General features: G+C 46.3%; 1 long non-coding RNA gene and 1 other non-coding gene across 2 annotated transcripts in view; one reads left to right on the forward strand and one right to left on the reverse strand.

Annotated features, from left to right (window-relative positions):
- Window positions 1-12,411, forward strand: part of LOC102150966 (translation initiation factor IF-2) — a 96,704-nt gene extending 84,293 nt beyond the window's left edge. The window contains exons 5-7 of the long non-coding RNA XR_011436144.1: window positions 2,712-2,748; window positions 8,764-8,925; window positions 10,251-12,411. This is a non-coding gene — a long non-coding RNA (translation initiation factor IF-2). The remainder of the gene's footprint in view (window positions 1-2,711; window positions 2,749-8,763; window positions 8,926-10,250) is intronic.
- Window positions 2,237-2,339, reverse strand: MIR8942 (microRNA mir-8942). The gene has a single exon (NR_127936.1). It is a non-coding gene; the product is annotated as a microRNA 8942 (primary transcript).
- Window positions 12,412-13,269: the final 858 nt, after the last annotated feature.

Genomic DNA, 13,269 nt, shown 5'->3' on the forward strand with positions numbered 1-13,269 from the left:
AGTAAGTAGTGAGGAAAGAAGGCCCTTCTGTTCAAGGCTGATAGGAAGTGGACTCGGTAGAGCGCTCCTAGGCAGAGAGAAGTGGAGCAGGCTGTGGACCTGTGGGCAGATGGGGGCTGGCTCTGGGCGTGTGTGTGGAAGTTGAGCACACGTGCATTCACGCACTGTAATCCCAGGACTGCCTCTCAGTTCCGTTGCTGTGATTGGTCTCACTCATCCCATTCGGTTTTCAGAGGCCTCCTGGTCATGGGGTCAGTGTTCTTGTGGTCACTAAGCTGTGGCATGCGGGCTCCTTCCTGCCCTGCTGCTTACTTGGTTTGCTTCCTGCATCCTGGGCTGGACTAGTGTTTACTGCTGTTGGTCCAGAGGCAAACCTGAAAACCAAGCAGGTGGAACGTTCTGGCTCTTTCTCCCCCCCCCCCCCCCGCCGCATTTCATCTCCTGACTTTTTCTCTGAAGGAGATTAGTCTCTCCTAACTAATCTGAAGTATGACTGAATTCCAAGCTTTAAAAGGGTTGAAGATGGAAGATTTGATTACCTTTTCCTGTTCTGTTTGAGTGTGTGTGTGTGTGTGCATTCACGTGGGCAGCATTTTTCAATTGGGACTGTCCTAAAAAACATAGTCACACCGTGTAAAATAGGTTGACCCCCCCACCCCCCACCCCGACGTCATATCTTTGCTGCAGGGTTGAGAGCAGACTTCTGGAAGTGTGAGCAGAGATGACTGTCCTCTCCAAGGACCTTGTGGACTATTGGGACACCTGGATTTTAGGGGGGTTATTAAAGCTCATATGTGAGTAGGCCATAATTGGGTTGTTTCCACACTTGGGTCCTAATCTTTGTGATATGTTGCTTTCTCTGTTTTGTTTCTGGGATGAGTTAATGGGTATGATATCTAGGTATGGAATTAGTAGGTATGATTCTCAGTTCTATATCGACTATCACCTCATTGGCTCCTTCTTAAAAAGAATTTTCTTCCTCATTCTTCCTGGTGAGACTATTTCTACAACATGGATGGGCCACAGAGAGTTTTTGCCCTGGAAACACCTGTGGTCTAGAGTAGTTTGAGATGACTGGGTTGAAAGTGAGTGCCTATGGGGTGCTAGAATTCCTAGAGGTGGGAGCAGGCAACTGCTGTGCTTGGACCCTCAGTTCCTTTCGGGGAGGAAGCAGGCCTGGAGGCAGACCCAGCGCTGCCTCTCTGTATTCTCCCCACTTGGCCATCCGTCATGTGAGCAGTAGTCTTGGGGTAGGAGCTGGGCTCCTATGAACCTTGAGGTTTCCTTTGTCCTCCCTGTGCCTGGCTGACCCATTCTGAAGTCCCACAGAGACTTACAATAGAGAAGGGGCCTCCAAGTTGACTGGATTGCATCCAGGCTGGGCTGAGCCATGAACCATTCCGAAAAACAGAGTTGCTTGGACTTATCCTTGGAGACTGATTATTCTGGTTAGGAAATCTTTCTCTAGGTCTAACTGGAGTCCAGCGCAATCCATTATTCCCTTCAGCTCAGTTGCACAAGCACAAAGATGGTCGCTCTTGGGGACGCCTTTGTGTCGGCACATGCTGCATCCGAGAGCCACTCCAAAATGATGGAGGCTGCTGAGCTGTGAGTAGGGACACTTGCAGTACACCATGGTCTCCCAGCAACCTGAGTGTTGGTTGGGTATTATTTCATGTGCTGCTAGAGCAGAGGTGGGACTGTGCCAGCGACGTGGGAAGAGAAAGAAGTCCTAGGAAAAACTGGGACTGCAGAGAGCACCTTGGTGGGGGATGCCTAGGATTGAGAGTTTTGGGAGTCCCCCTTTCTGGGAGATGACTTTGGAGCTGAAGAGACTGAATTGGTGAGCCAGTTAGTACTAATCTGCCCAAATTGGGCGGTGCAGATACCCTGAACCTGCAGGGAAGGAAGTGGCATTATTTCTTTGAGTGAAAGAAACAGTGGCAGTTGCATTGAAATACCTTTAAAACAGCGTTTCAGGCATGTGAGGGTTTTCCCTCTTGTGCTAGGAAGGTCCTGTGAGGAAAGTTGCAAGGAAGCATCTGGGCTGCACTTGAAGAGAGGCTAGGTGAAGGAGGCAGTCAGATACCAGCTGCCCAGTGGCCAGTGTTAATGGCCATTGCTGTAGTGCTTGTGGGCAGGCTCCTTCTTGCAGGGGCTGGAGGGGCCTTTGCCGCGCCAGTGCTCGGCATCAGGCCTTGTTCTTCATGGCCGCTCCCTGGATGAGCACAGTCCAGAATCCTGGAGCTCCAACCCCGCGGTCAGCTCTCCTAAAGCCTAGACTCCCGCCTTGGCCTGGCCAGCAGAGTCCTGAGACCCGGAGCAGGAGAACTTTTCAGGCAGGCTTGTGTGTGAACTGAATTCCAGCCATGCTGGAGGATTTCTCTTTGAGTGCCCAGAAGTAGAAACATGATCCTCAACTGGGGATGTTGTGCCTCCCAGGGCCACCTGCTAATGTCTGGCGTCCTCTTTGGTTTTCACAACTGCACAGTGGTGGAGGGGGTTGCTACTGACACCTAGTGGGTCGAGGCCAGGGACGCTCTTAAACATGCTGCAATGCACAGGACAGCTACTCACAACCCAGAAAGATCCAGCCCCAAATGACAGCAGTGCCAAGGCTGAGAACCCTGCGTGATCTGGTCAGTGGCTTAAATTATTTTTATTTTTAAAAATTAAAATATGTTTGACTTGCTATCGCCCGTTCTTAACAGGTGTGGAAGGATTCACCGTCAGATTTCTGGGAGAGAGGTGGGTGATGGGGCAGGGTTAGCCTGTTGGCTGGTGTGCTAAGTGCCTGGTGTGGAATGGGGGTGGGCCTATTCCTGGCATGGAGGGGTTTCTCTGGGCTGTCCCTGCACATCCGGGTGACCACAGGGCTAGCAGAACTGCTTATGTGTGCTTTTACCCAGGGAGCATGTAGGTACCACTCACGTCCCTTGGCATGCTCAGACCACCATGCCTATATAATGGCCCCATCTTGGGTTTGGTCTCCGAGGGCAGCAGCTCTGAGCAGTCTGTAGCTACTGCTGATCCTACCTCTGGTGACAAGCTTAGCTCCAGCCCTCCCCCTTCCCAACCCACTCATCCCTCTTGAGCTGATCTACTGCAGTAATAAATTGTAAGATTTTGTGGCTGGGCTGTTCCCTTAACGCTTAGTTATAATCTGTTTCAAATTGTTGCTTGACTTTTGTACAATGTTACTATTTGTTTTCATTTTATTTGTTTAAATGTTGTCTTACTAACTAGTTTGTGACTTCTTTTCATTGTTGGGCCCTCTGATAGTTCTTGGTATCTCTCTGCGTTGTCTGGGCTGGGCTTGGGTGGCACAAACCTAGTAAGTATTTGTTGAATTGAACTACTCAACTTTGTAAATGCATTGCTGCAGAATTTCTGCGTTCATTGTGGGGTGAAGGTGGGACCTGGGATGCTTCTGGAAGAGAGGTTAGGTGCGTCACATGTTGCATCTCTTAGTGGTTCCTCAGCTGAAGGGAGAGTGACCTCCAGAGGGTTCCAGAGAGCAGAGTGGGGAAGGTTGTCTTTGCAGGGCTGCCCCACCACCCACCGGCCTGGCTGGGACTGAGCGAGGGTCAAGGTGGTTGTCAGAAGGCCCTGGAGGAGGAGCAGGACTGCAGTCCCTGGGGTGGTGCCTGCTGCAAGGGCTGCTTCGAGAGGCCTTTCTGCCTGGGGACTTCTGCTAGGTCTGGGGCCTTCAGGCCTAGTGTGGCTCCAAGGGCTGACTGTTGCCTTTCTCTTCCAGGAGGCTCTGAGATGGGACTAACCTTTGGAAGTCACTTTTCCTTTTTTGGGAAATTTCTTTCTCAATACACCCACATACCCTGTAACTGGTGGGTGTGGAGAAGAGGCAAATTCCCAAAAAAGGAAATTTCCTAAATGCAAGTTGAGGTGAGGTGGGCTCAGGGCAGCCTCACAGACAAGTGGGAGCCTGAGGAATTTGGCTGGGCCTCTGGTTCTTCAGGAGTGGATGGAGTGAAGAATCTAGAAACCCAAACTGCTGCCTCTCTCCTCTTCTGTTTCTCCCCCTGTAATTTGCCCACTGTGCCAAATTCTGCCACTTCTCTTTGAGCTTTTGGGGGCTGATGTAAAGCTAAGGTCTTAGTGGTCAGAGCCCAAAGGCCACTAGAAGGCTTTCCTGGAGAAGCACCAAGTCCAGAGGGGAAACAGGGCCTCAAGTTTCAGGTGGAGCACGCTGGGCTTAAGGCTCCGAGGCTCCACAGGGGGCTGCCCCTGATGCGCTCTGCGCAGCCTGGTCTCTTGCTTTCATGTTCTTTTCCTTTTCCTTCCTGGAAGCCAGGCAAAAAGCTGGTCTAAGGTGTGTTTTTTCAAAAGAATTCTGGTAAAATATATGTAGCAAAATTTATCATCTTAACCATTTTTAAGTGTACAATTCTGTGGCATTGAGCACATTCACACTGCTGTGCAGTGTCCATCTGCAGAACCGGAACTCTGTCCCCATTCACTGCTGAGTCCCCAGCATCTCTCCCCCAGCCCCTGGCAACCACCATTCATTCTACTTTCTGTCTCTATGAATTTGACAACTCTAGGGTCCTTTATAAGTGGCATCATACAGTGTTTGTCCTTCTGTGTCTGGCTCATGTCACTTAGCATTATGTCTTCAAGGGTGATTCGTCTTGGAGCATGTGTCAGAATCTTCCCTTTTGATAAGTTGTGCTGGATCTAATACTCTCGAGCCCTGCCTGCTCTGAAACACACTGACCCTTGTCTCTCTCACGTGGAAACTGGAGAGGTTGTACCCTTGCTTCCGAGGCAGGTGTGTGGTACTGAGGGCTGCCCTTGACTCTGTGAGGCTTCTCTCCCTCCTCTGCCTTGGGAGTCAGGACAGACGAGAGCTGCACGATTTTGTCGGGGCCGTGCTGCCAAGGACCTTAGCTCAGTTCACATCTTCATACATAATAGGGAAAACACTTTTAGCTCTTGGCTGCGTGCCTGTTTGGAGGCGACTGTGGGTTTGTCCGCCCCAAAGTATGTGAAGGTCCAGCTAGAGAAGTTCCTCTGGTGTCTGTGCTCACAGGTAAAGCACGGGCTCGGTCTGCGTGCTCTTCAGAGGATGCCGAGTATTAGCCATTGGGATTCTGGCTCCTTCGGGGTTTGCTTCCTGCAGGAGGGAATCCCTGAGGTTACTTTGATCTTAGGACCTTTGTCCACTTCGTGCTTGATGGATTTCAGCTACTTCTGGTGTTGTGTCAGCCCTGAGTAGCACACAGGTGCCCAGGGCCCTAGGAGTGTGTGGAGGAGGGACAACACGGCTCAGCTTGACTGCCTCCAGGAGCCGTCTTTGAGACTTTCTCCTCCTGTGCAGCCAAGCCCTCCATCCCCCATGTCATCGTTCTGCAGACATACCCCTGCGTAAGAATATCCTGAGGGCAAGGCCCAGGTATCCAGTTTAAATAGCCACTCCCTGTGATTTTCAGGAAGCACCAGCATTTGAGAAGCCCTGCTTTAAGCTCTGGTTTTCTTTCCCCCGTGCAGGCTGATGTGTCTGATTCATTGGTAGCCAGGGTGGCACGCTCTCCAAAACCGGGATTCGCATGCTCTTCAAGGCAGTGGGTGGTTGGGGAGTCACAAAGTCTTCTGGGAGGAAATAAGGGCGTTGGCCACCTTCCTGCTTGTCATGGAGATTGGGGAGGAGCCGCGTGCTCTGCCCGGTGCTCTGTGTTGGCTCTTCAGGCACGATCTCTAATGGGGTCCTCGCAATGACATTGCTTGATAGATATTATGTCCATTTCACAGGTGAAGGAACTGAGGCAGAGAGATCGTGGGGTCGCTCAACTTATGAGTGACGGAACTGGGATTTGTAAACAGGCGAGATGCCTTCTAGGAGAATGATGGTGTCTTTTCCCCCAGTGGTCCCGTCCTTCACTGTGTCTAGTGATGGCCCAGCCAGCCAGCATCTGCTGCATGCGTGCAGGAGGGGAATGGTGCTGGCAGAGGGCCATGCTGGGGTCTTGGCATCCTGCCCGCCACCCAGCTTTGTCTGTAGCCGCAAACTGGCAGCTACAGTAGTTTTCCTTATGTCTTAAATCTCGTTGAACTAAATTAACTTCAGGCTCGCAGTCTGGGTGTATGAACATATAGTCAGAGGTGTGTAGAAATCAGAACAATAAGGAGTCCTGTGCCTGTCTGAGAGGCAGAGAAATTTCCTCAGTCATGGGGAACTTTCATGTTCAAAGAATCAGGGTGGGATGGGGAAGCAGAGAAGATGTTTTACGGATTAGTCTCAGGTTTTCAGAATTACTTTTAAATTGGTTGTGTGTCTGGCCTTGCTCTGGGCTTTGTGCTCTTCCACAGGGTTTCAGCCTCCAGGTGCCAGAGCCCGAGGAGTGTCGAGAGAGAGCGCTGGTTTGAGAGTCCAGTAAACGTGGATTTTAAGCCTATTCCTCTGTTTCTGGCCGAGCGGCCTTGAGCCTGGCCCCTTTCCTGCCTGTTTTCCCTCAACAGGAATCTCGTGGGATGATTGTCAGTCCCACAGTCATCTGCATTTCCTTCTTCCCCCTCTGCTCAGCTGCTCTCTCCAGTCCTGTGCTTGCTGTGGTAGTAATGGGAGTTTTAAAAATAACCCTGGACTCGACAGTGTTTTCTTCCGTATGCTAGCCCCGAGAGCAGTGTGGGGCTGTTGAAGAGGGACATGAACCCTTGAGGCCCTCAGATGAGCCTGTGCCTCCGAGGTTTCTGGGTGCTGTCAGACACAGGCTGGAAACCCTCTGTCTTTAAGGGGGATTCTGCACAGAGCTTAATACAAGTTTTAAAACTGATACAATCTGGTGCTACTTTAGTTGAACCCCTCCTTCACACGTACAGCCCTACCCAAGCTGTAGTGAAGAATATGCCCTGACTGGACGGACCTCCTTCTGCAGCTGAATTATCTAGGTGCCTGAAGTGCTGTCCATGTGCCTGCGTGGGCAAGGCACCTCTTTTTGTGTCAACCATTTAGTTAACTTATTTTTGCAAAATAATAAACTTATTTTTTAAACGTTTTCCAGTGTTGGCTGATACATGAATAACACCCATCTTTCTAGGTAAACTCTGAGGCCTATGTCTCAGAGCTGATGTTTTTGAAGAAAAGTGGAGAGTAGCTGGGAGGCAGGAAGGGGGCCACTGGCCACTCGGTGGGCTGGGCCCGTGTGCTGGCTGTCAGCGATGGCACCGCCAGGGAGTGTTGAGGAATCAGGGACCACCAGGGGTGCTGAGAAGGTGATTCAGGGTGTTGAGGTGTTTCACCCCCGCCTGCTTTGGTTTTCTGCACACAGGGGCCTTAGATGAGTCTGTTAGCTCATCGTAGCTTAATCGTGACAATTAACCATAGTTCTCACCTCTTTGGGAAGAATGTTGTAACAACTAATTCCTCCATGACTCTTAAGTATGTGAAGATAAAATATCTGAAATATATGTTATGGATGCAAGGGCTTCCTTGGCTGGAAGATCAGATACTGATGCAGTCCTGGGGGAGTCGGAGGTAATCTCTTGAAGGCGGTGGGAGTGGATGACAGGATGAGGGCTGGGTGCTGAGGGGCCCTGAGCTTCCTGCAGGCCACTTTGCCTTAGAGCATCTTTGGGCCAACTGTAAGGTATTTTGAAATGTTATAAAGTCGCTGAGCCAAGGCATGGCAAAGGTGAACCAGGTGGGATTGGGAACTCTTCGCAACTGGCAGCGGAATCCTGTTGTCTAAAGTTCGAGGGTCAGCAGTGAAGCAAGTGGTTAAGGTGGTCTAAACTGAAAAAGCTATTGCTTGGTCCTGCAAATTCTATGTGAGGAATTACATGAAAAAAAGAACACTGAAGGCGGTAGAGATGACAGTATCTTGCTTTTCATTGCAGAGGAAATATAGGCATTGGATATTCAGTGAAATACAAATTCTATTGCCATTTGGCTCTCTTCGTCCTTTCCCTGTGAATTTAATCATTGGAAGATACAGTGTGGTGGATGTGTCCATTACTGGGTGAATCAAAATATACAGAGAATCATTGTTAAAAGGTCTAGAGTGCAGACGTTGCTTTAAAACCAGAGCACCTGCTGATTCTGATGTCAGTGCTCTATGGGGTTCGCTGAGACACTGAGGGAAAGAGTTAGTGCTTCGACAGCCAGGACTTGTGTTTGCCTTGACATCCAAGTACAAGAACTTGGGTCAAAAAGCCAAGCAGCACTTTTGTTAGTTCCACCTCACATCATGGAATGTTTATCACATTTATTGTCACGACTTTACAACTTAGCATCAGAATACTGAACTTTAACGACGTTGTCTAGTTCTGGCTGTGTCAGGACTCGGCTTTTGGTTAACTATTAGGAAGCCAAGTATTTGAAAGCTCTTATTTGTGTGACCAGTTTGCCGTTAATAGGTATTAAAAGCAGGCTGGCAGGACAGGAAGGAGGTAACCGTTATTCTCTGCAAAGTAAAGCATAAAGTGCCCTCAAAGTGGCCCTAAACCTCTGTGAGAAAACCTTGAGGAGCTTTCATGGGTAGAGGCAGTAAAGAGGGAATGACAGCTGACTAGAATGACGTGACCAAGACAACGAGGCAAAAAACTCAGCACGTTGTCTTGCTTCCTTTCAGATGCTTCTGTGTTACATCCAGTCCTTGGCCTAATGTACGTCCAGTGTGTTTTCTGTTTAGAAAATCATCCTGTATTTATACAATGAGTTGCTTTTTAGAAAATTGCATGTTCTTCACTTGATACAAATGCACAGCTTGAATCATTTTACTAACTCTGGTCTTTGGTTTAAAACAGGCTTGGTTGAGATTTCAAGAGAGGGCATGATGTCGCCTTCCACTTTAACCCGCGCTTCAGTGAGAACAACAGGAGAGTCATTGTTTGCATTACAAAGCTGGATAAAATCTGGGAAAAGGAAGAAAGACAGGCAGTTTTCCCATTTGAAAGTGGTAAACCAAAGTAAGTTATTGCTACTATGAGATATTGAAAATGTCTGTTGCTCATGGGACTCGCTCGAAACCACAATGCACTTGAAATGAATTTTCATCAGCTCTCCTGAGACACCTAACTAGGACATCTCCTCCCCATCCCAGGGGACCAGGCACTGCAGGCTGGAACAGGGCCAGGAGTGGCTGTCGTGCTTGCGGCCACCACTCTGAGTTTAAGCTCTTCTGGAAATGAGAAAAATATCATCCTTAATAAAAAAAGGCAGAAAGTCTTTACGGTGCAGTTGGACTAAAACTCGCTTCCTTAAATCAACATAGTTGGCACGGCAGTCAAAACTAAAATCTTTTTTTTAATTCTAAAATGAATACATGCCTGTTTTATGAAAAAAATTATACATTTTCAAAGTGGCTAAAAAGTCCTCCATCCTTCATCCCTTCCACCATCCTCACAAAAGTTGCAACTTGGTGAATATCTTTCCAGTATTGTCTACGACACACAGCACACTTTCTGTTTTTAAGTGCTGCTTCAAGAAATATTTCCTAGGCCCTCCCTGTTGGGCCGTGGTTGGCTGTAGAGTGGACAAAAAAACAGCTCGACTGTAAGCTCCTCGAGGGCAGGGAGCGGAGGGACCCTATTCTATATCTGGTGGACGTCTTTTCCTCCTGAACATTGTTACCCAATGGTATGTCATTGTTTATATATGTGATAATTCAACCGGTACTCTATTGATGAAAATTCGGAATATGGAAAATTCCAAACAAATAAAACCTGGGAAGGTTAATTTATTTATTTTACTGAAATACTGTAATAACTATCCTTATAAATCTTTGCTCCCTAGAAGAACAATTTTATTCAAAGAATAGACATGTTTAAAATGTAGAGAAGACATTGCCAAAGTGCTCCTTCTGAAGGATGTGAGGATTAACACATCCACGAGCTCCTGGAAGAGTGTGTTTTCCCTGCTCTTGCCCAAACTGGTTATTACAGAGCTTCATGACATTTGCCACTCTATTAAGGATGTCCTACTTTTGTGTTTATTTTTTACTTTTATTTGTTTTAGACCATAAAAAAACTTTGTTTTAATGTAAACTTTATGTTTTTATTAATGTTTTCCTTTATGGCTTCAACTATATATTTTTTCTAACAATTTTATCATTTTCTTTTGTGTAAATCTTTAAATAATCTAGAGTTGATTTTTGCTGTAAAGTTACTCTTTCTGCACTTTAGTCAGTTCCACAAATGATCTTAAAGATGGAACATCGGGCATCCTGAGCTCAGGCAGACTGGTTTTGAAATTAGTGGGCATTTCTAACAGTTCTGCGTATGTGCCATTTCAGATACAAGTGCTGGTTGAAGCTCACCACTTCAAGGTTGCAGTCAGAGATGCTCACTTATTGCAGTACAATCATCGGAAGAGAAATCTCAGAGAAGTCAGCAAACTGTGAATTTCTGGTGACATAAATTTCACCAGTGCTTTGCACACTATGATATAATCTTAAAGGGGCAGATGCTTTTTAAAAAAATGAAATTGAATGTAAACTTTGCACATTTAAAGGGTTTATGTACACTATGAGTGAAAAGTTTTACCTCTATTCATCAATGTCCTACTTGTAAATCATCCATTTACTAAATACTGTAAGAGTTACCTGTCTTCATATGTCATTTAATCATATGTGCATTGATTTTCAATAATGCACAATGGAAAAAGAAATATGTAGCAATATTAATACGGTGTTGGAGTCTCCCAAAGCTTTCTATACTTCCTAAAATATTTTTTAAGACAAGAAATAGAAGTAAATACTATCCCAAAATTAACCTCTCTCTTTCTGGGTTTCATAAAAACCAGGAGATGCCACAAGGAAATCATTCTCCCATTTTCTTACTTCAGGAAATAAAATATATTCAGGAGATGAGAAAAGCAGAAAGAGTTTACCCATAGATGACCCTTGACCCATAGGCAATTACTGTTAGCATTCTATTTCTTTTGACTCCTTTTAAATCCTATTTTGTCTCTAAACTATACTTCACTGCTTTCAAATCAGTATTGGAGACCGACATGAGACTATCTCCCCATAGGTTTTCTTGGTTTTTATGAAATCTCTAAATTTGTAGAGGGGAAAAAAAATCATTTCTTAATTAAACGTATATCAGATTCAAAAGTTTAATAGTTCCCATTGTCAACATTCTTAACTATGCCTTTCTGCCCTTCCTTTCTCCCAGCAAGCCCAAAGAATAATAAAATTTCAAAACTAGGTTGTGGTCACACGACTTCATTTTATAGAAAACCAAAATATTATTGTATCTATTATTGTCTCTACAATACCATCTTCTCAAGTACTTTAAATTGCTCATCGTCACAGGCTGGTTTCCCCGGGAAGCAAAGAGATCAGAATGCAAGTGGTTTATGAGGGAGCGCTCTTGTGATCAACTGCTATAGGGACAAGAAGGTACAGGATTGGGCAGAGGAGGACATGGGGCGTGGATGCCTCAGCCCACCCTACAGGGGAGCTGAAGCTGGGATGATCCTTTAGAGTAGTCAAGAGGGGGACAGGTCCTTATAGCTGAACTCTAGTCAACAAGTACCGGCCACCTGGGAAACAGGGCGGAAACGTGGGTGAAGGGTCTGTCTTCACCTGAGGCCGTTCTCACATGGGATGATAACTGACTGCGGGCTGTCTGCGCTTCCGATGACTAGAGGAGTTCATTCCTCAGTCCTTCAGAGGGATTGGGCGGCGCATCACAGTACAGTGTAAAAAGTACATAAATCCCTTAACCTAACATCTGGTCTGGACCGCCCTTCTCCTATGGTTAAATGGAAGAACATAAGCTTTGGAGAAAAGAGGGAACTATGTTTACACAAAATAACTCCTCTGAGCCTCGGTTCCTTTGTCTATAAAATGGGCAGTATAGTACATCTTTTGTAGGGTTACTGTGGTTGCTAAATATTGTTTGCAAAGGGGTCGTCATGTAGTAGGTCTTCAATAAATGGAAATGCCCTTTCTTTTTGATTTTGGAAAGGCTCTTGTTCTACTCAAGCAGTTTCCTTCCATTTGGTCTTTAAAGAGTTTTCTCATGCCTCATGATTCTAGAGTCCAATAGCCCAGGAACACTCTTTCTAGTTGTAGGAGACACTGACGGCTGCCTTCCCATTTATTCCCCGTTTCCTATCCCCTACTGACTCCTATTGATCTGCAGATGGGCAAGTGGCATCAGTTGGCCCAACCAAAGGGAAAGGCAAAGCTCTGCTGACCACCCACAGCCATCTTATGACCCTGAAAGGACCCCGCCTTGAAGAAGCCGACACCGAGGGTGACCAAGTGAACTGCGAACCGAATGTGGACCTTGATGCCATCACTGAGCTGTTGATACTTAAGTGCCTCGAATCATCCTGATGACTTATTGTTAAGCCAGTTTGAGTTCACTTTACTGCTACTTAACAGCCAAAAGCTTTCTGAACGATTCAGTAGTAGATCTTATTAAACCTACCACAGAGAAAAACCTTGCTTACAGAGTCTGTCTTACTCTCATCTACTTTATCCTCGAGGGCAAATATTATCTTATGTTGCATATTGTTACTTTGTACTCACCTCTTTTACGTGTTCCTGGCTCTGCACCCTTAGTAAACCCTAACTTCTATATATATTTCTTTGTTCTGCACGTCTTGCTTGAATTATTCATTGACAAACTTAGTGATTAAAAGCTACCTTAATCTCGGGTAAGACTAGGCATTCTGGGAACATTCCTCACACAGCCTCCCAACTGCTCACATGGACTTGATAATAAACACCGTCTCCCCTACAAGCCGAACACACCTTCCTTTGACAACAGAAGTGGATGCGTTTTCTTTTCTTGTTTGCAAACCCCTAATCTTGAGGGGTTATCCATCAAGTTCCTGCTTGTTTGGTCAACACCTCCAACCCTCAGCCCATTTGCTGACACAAACAACTGGACCCAGGTCTGATCACAAGCTTCAGCTACTCCGAGTCTTCTTGGTGCTCCGTTATTCTGACGGTCCTGCCTTCTACAATCTCATAGGTGAGTCTTATAAAAGAACATTTCAAACCCATCGTGATTGATATAATTCTCTTCAGAGGAAGAAGGCATTTCCTTCAAAGGTTATCAGTTATGTCAAAGGAAAAAGGCAAAACTTTAATGGGCACCTCTAATAATTTGACCATTTGAAACAGCAGCATGTAAACTGAGTTCAGAATCCAGATAGCTCATCTAAAGAAACGCAGTACACCTGGGAAATGCAGCCTGCAAAGCTGCTCAACACCAGCAAATTTAAGAGTTCAAACTAAGAATAGCGTATGAAAGGATGTAAATATTCCTGTCAAAGTTTAACATATTTTGATT

Source organism: Equus caballus, unplaced genomic scaffold, assembly GCF_041296265.1.
Source record: "Equus caballus isolate H_3958 breed thoroughbred unplaced genomic scaffold, TB-T2T haplotype2-0000440, whole genome shotgun sequence".
NCBI lineage: Eukaryota > Metazoa > Chordata > Mammalia > Perissodactyla > Equidae > Equus > Equus caballus.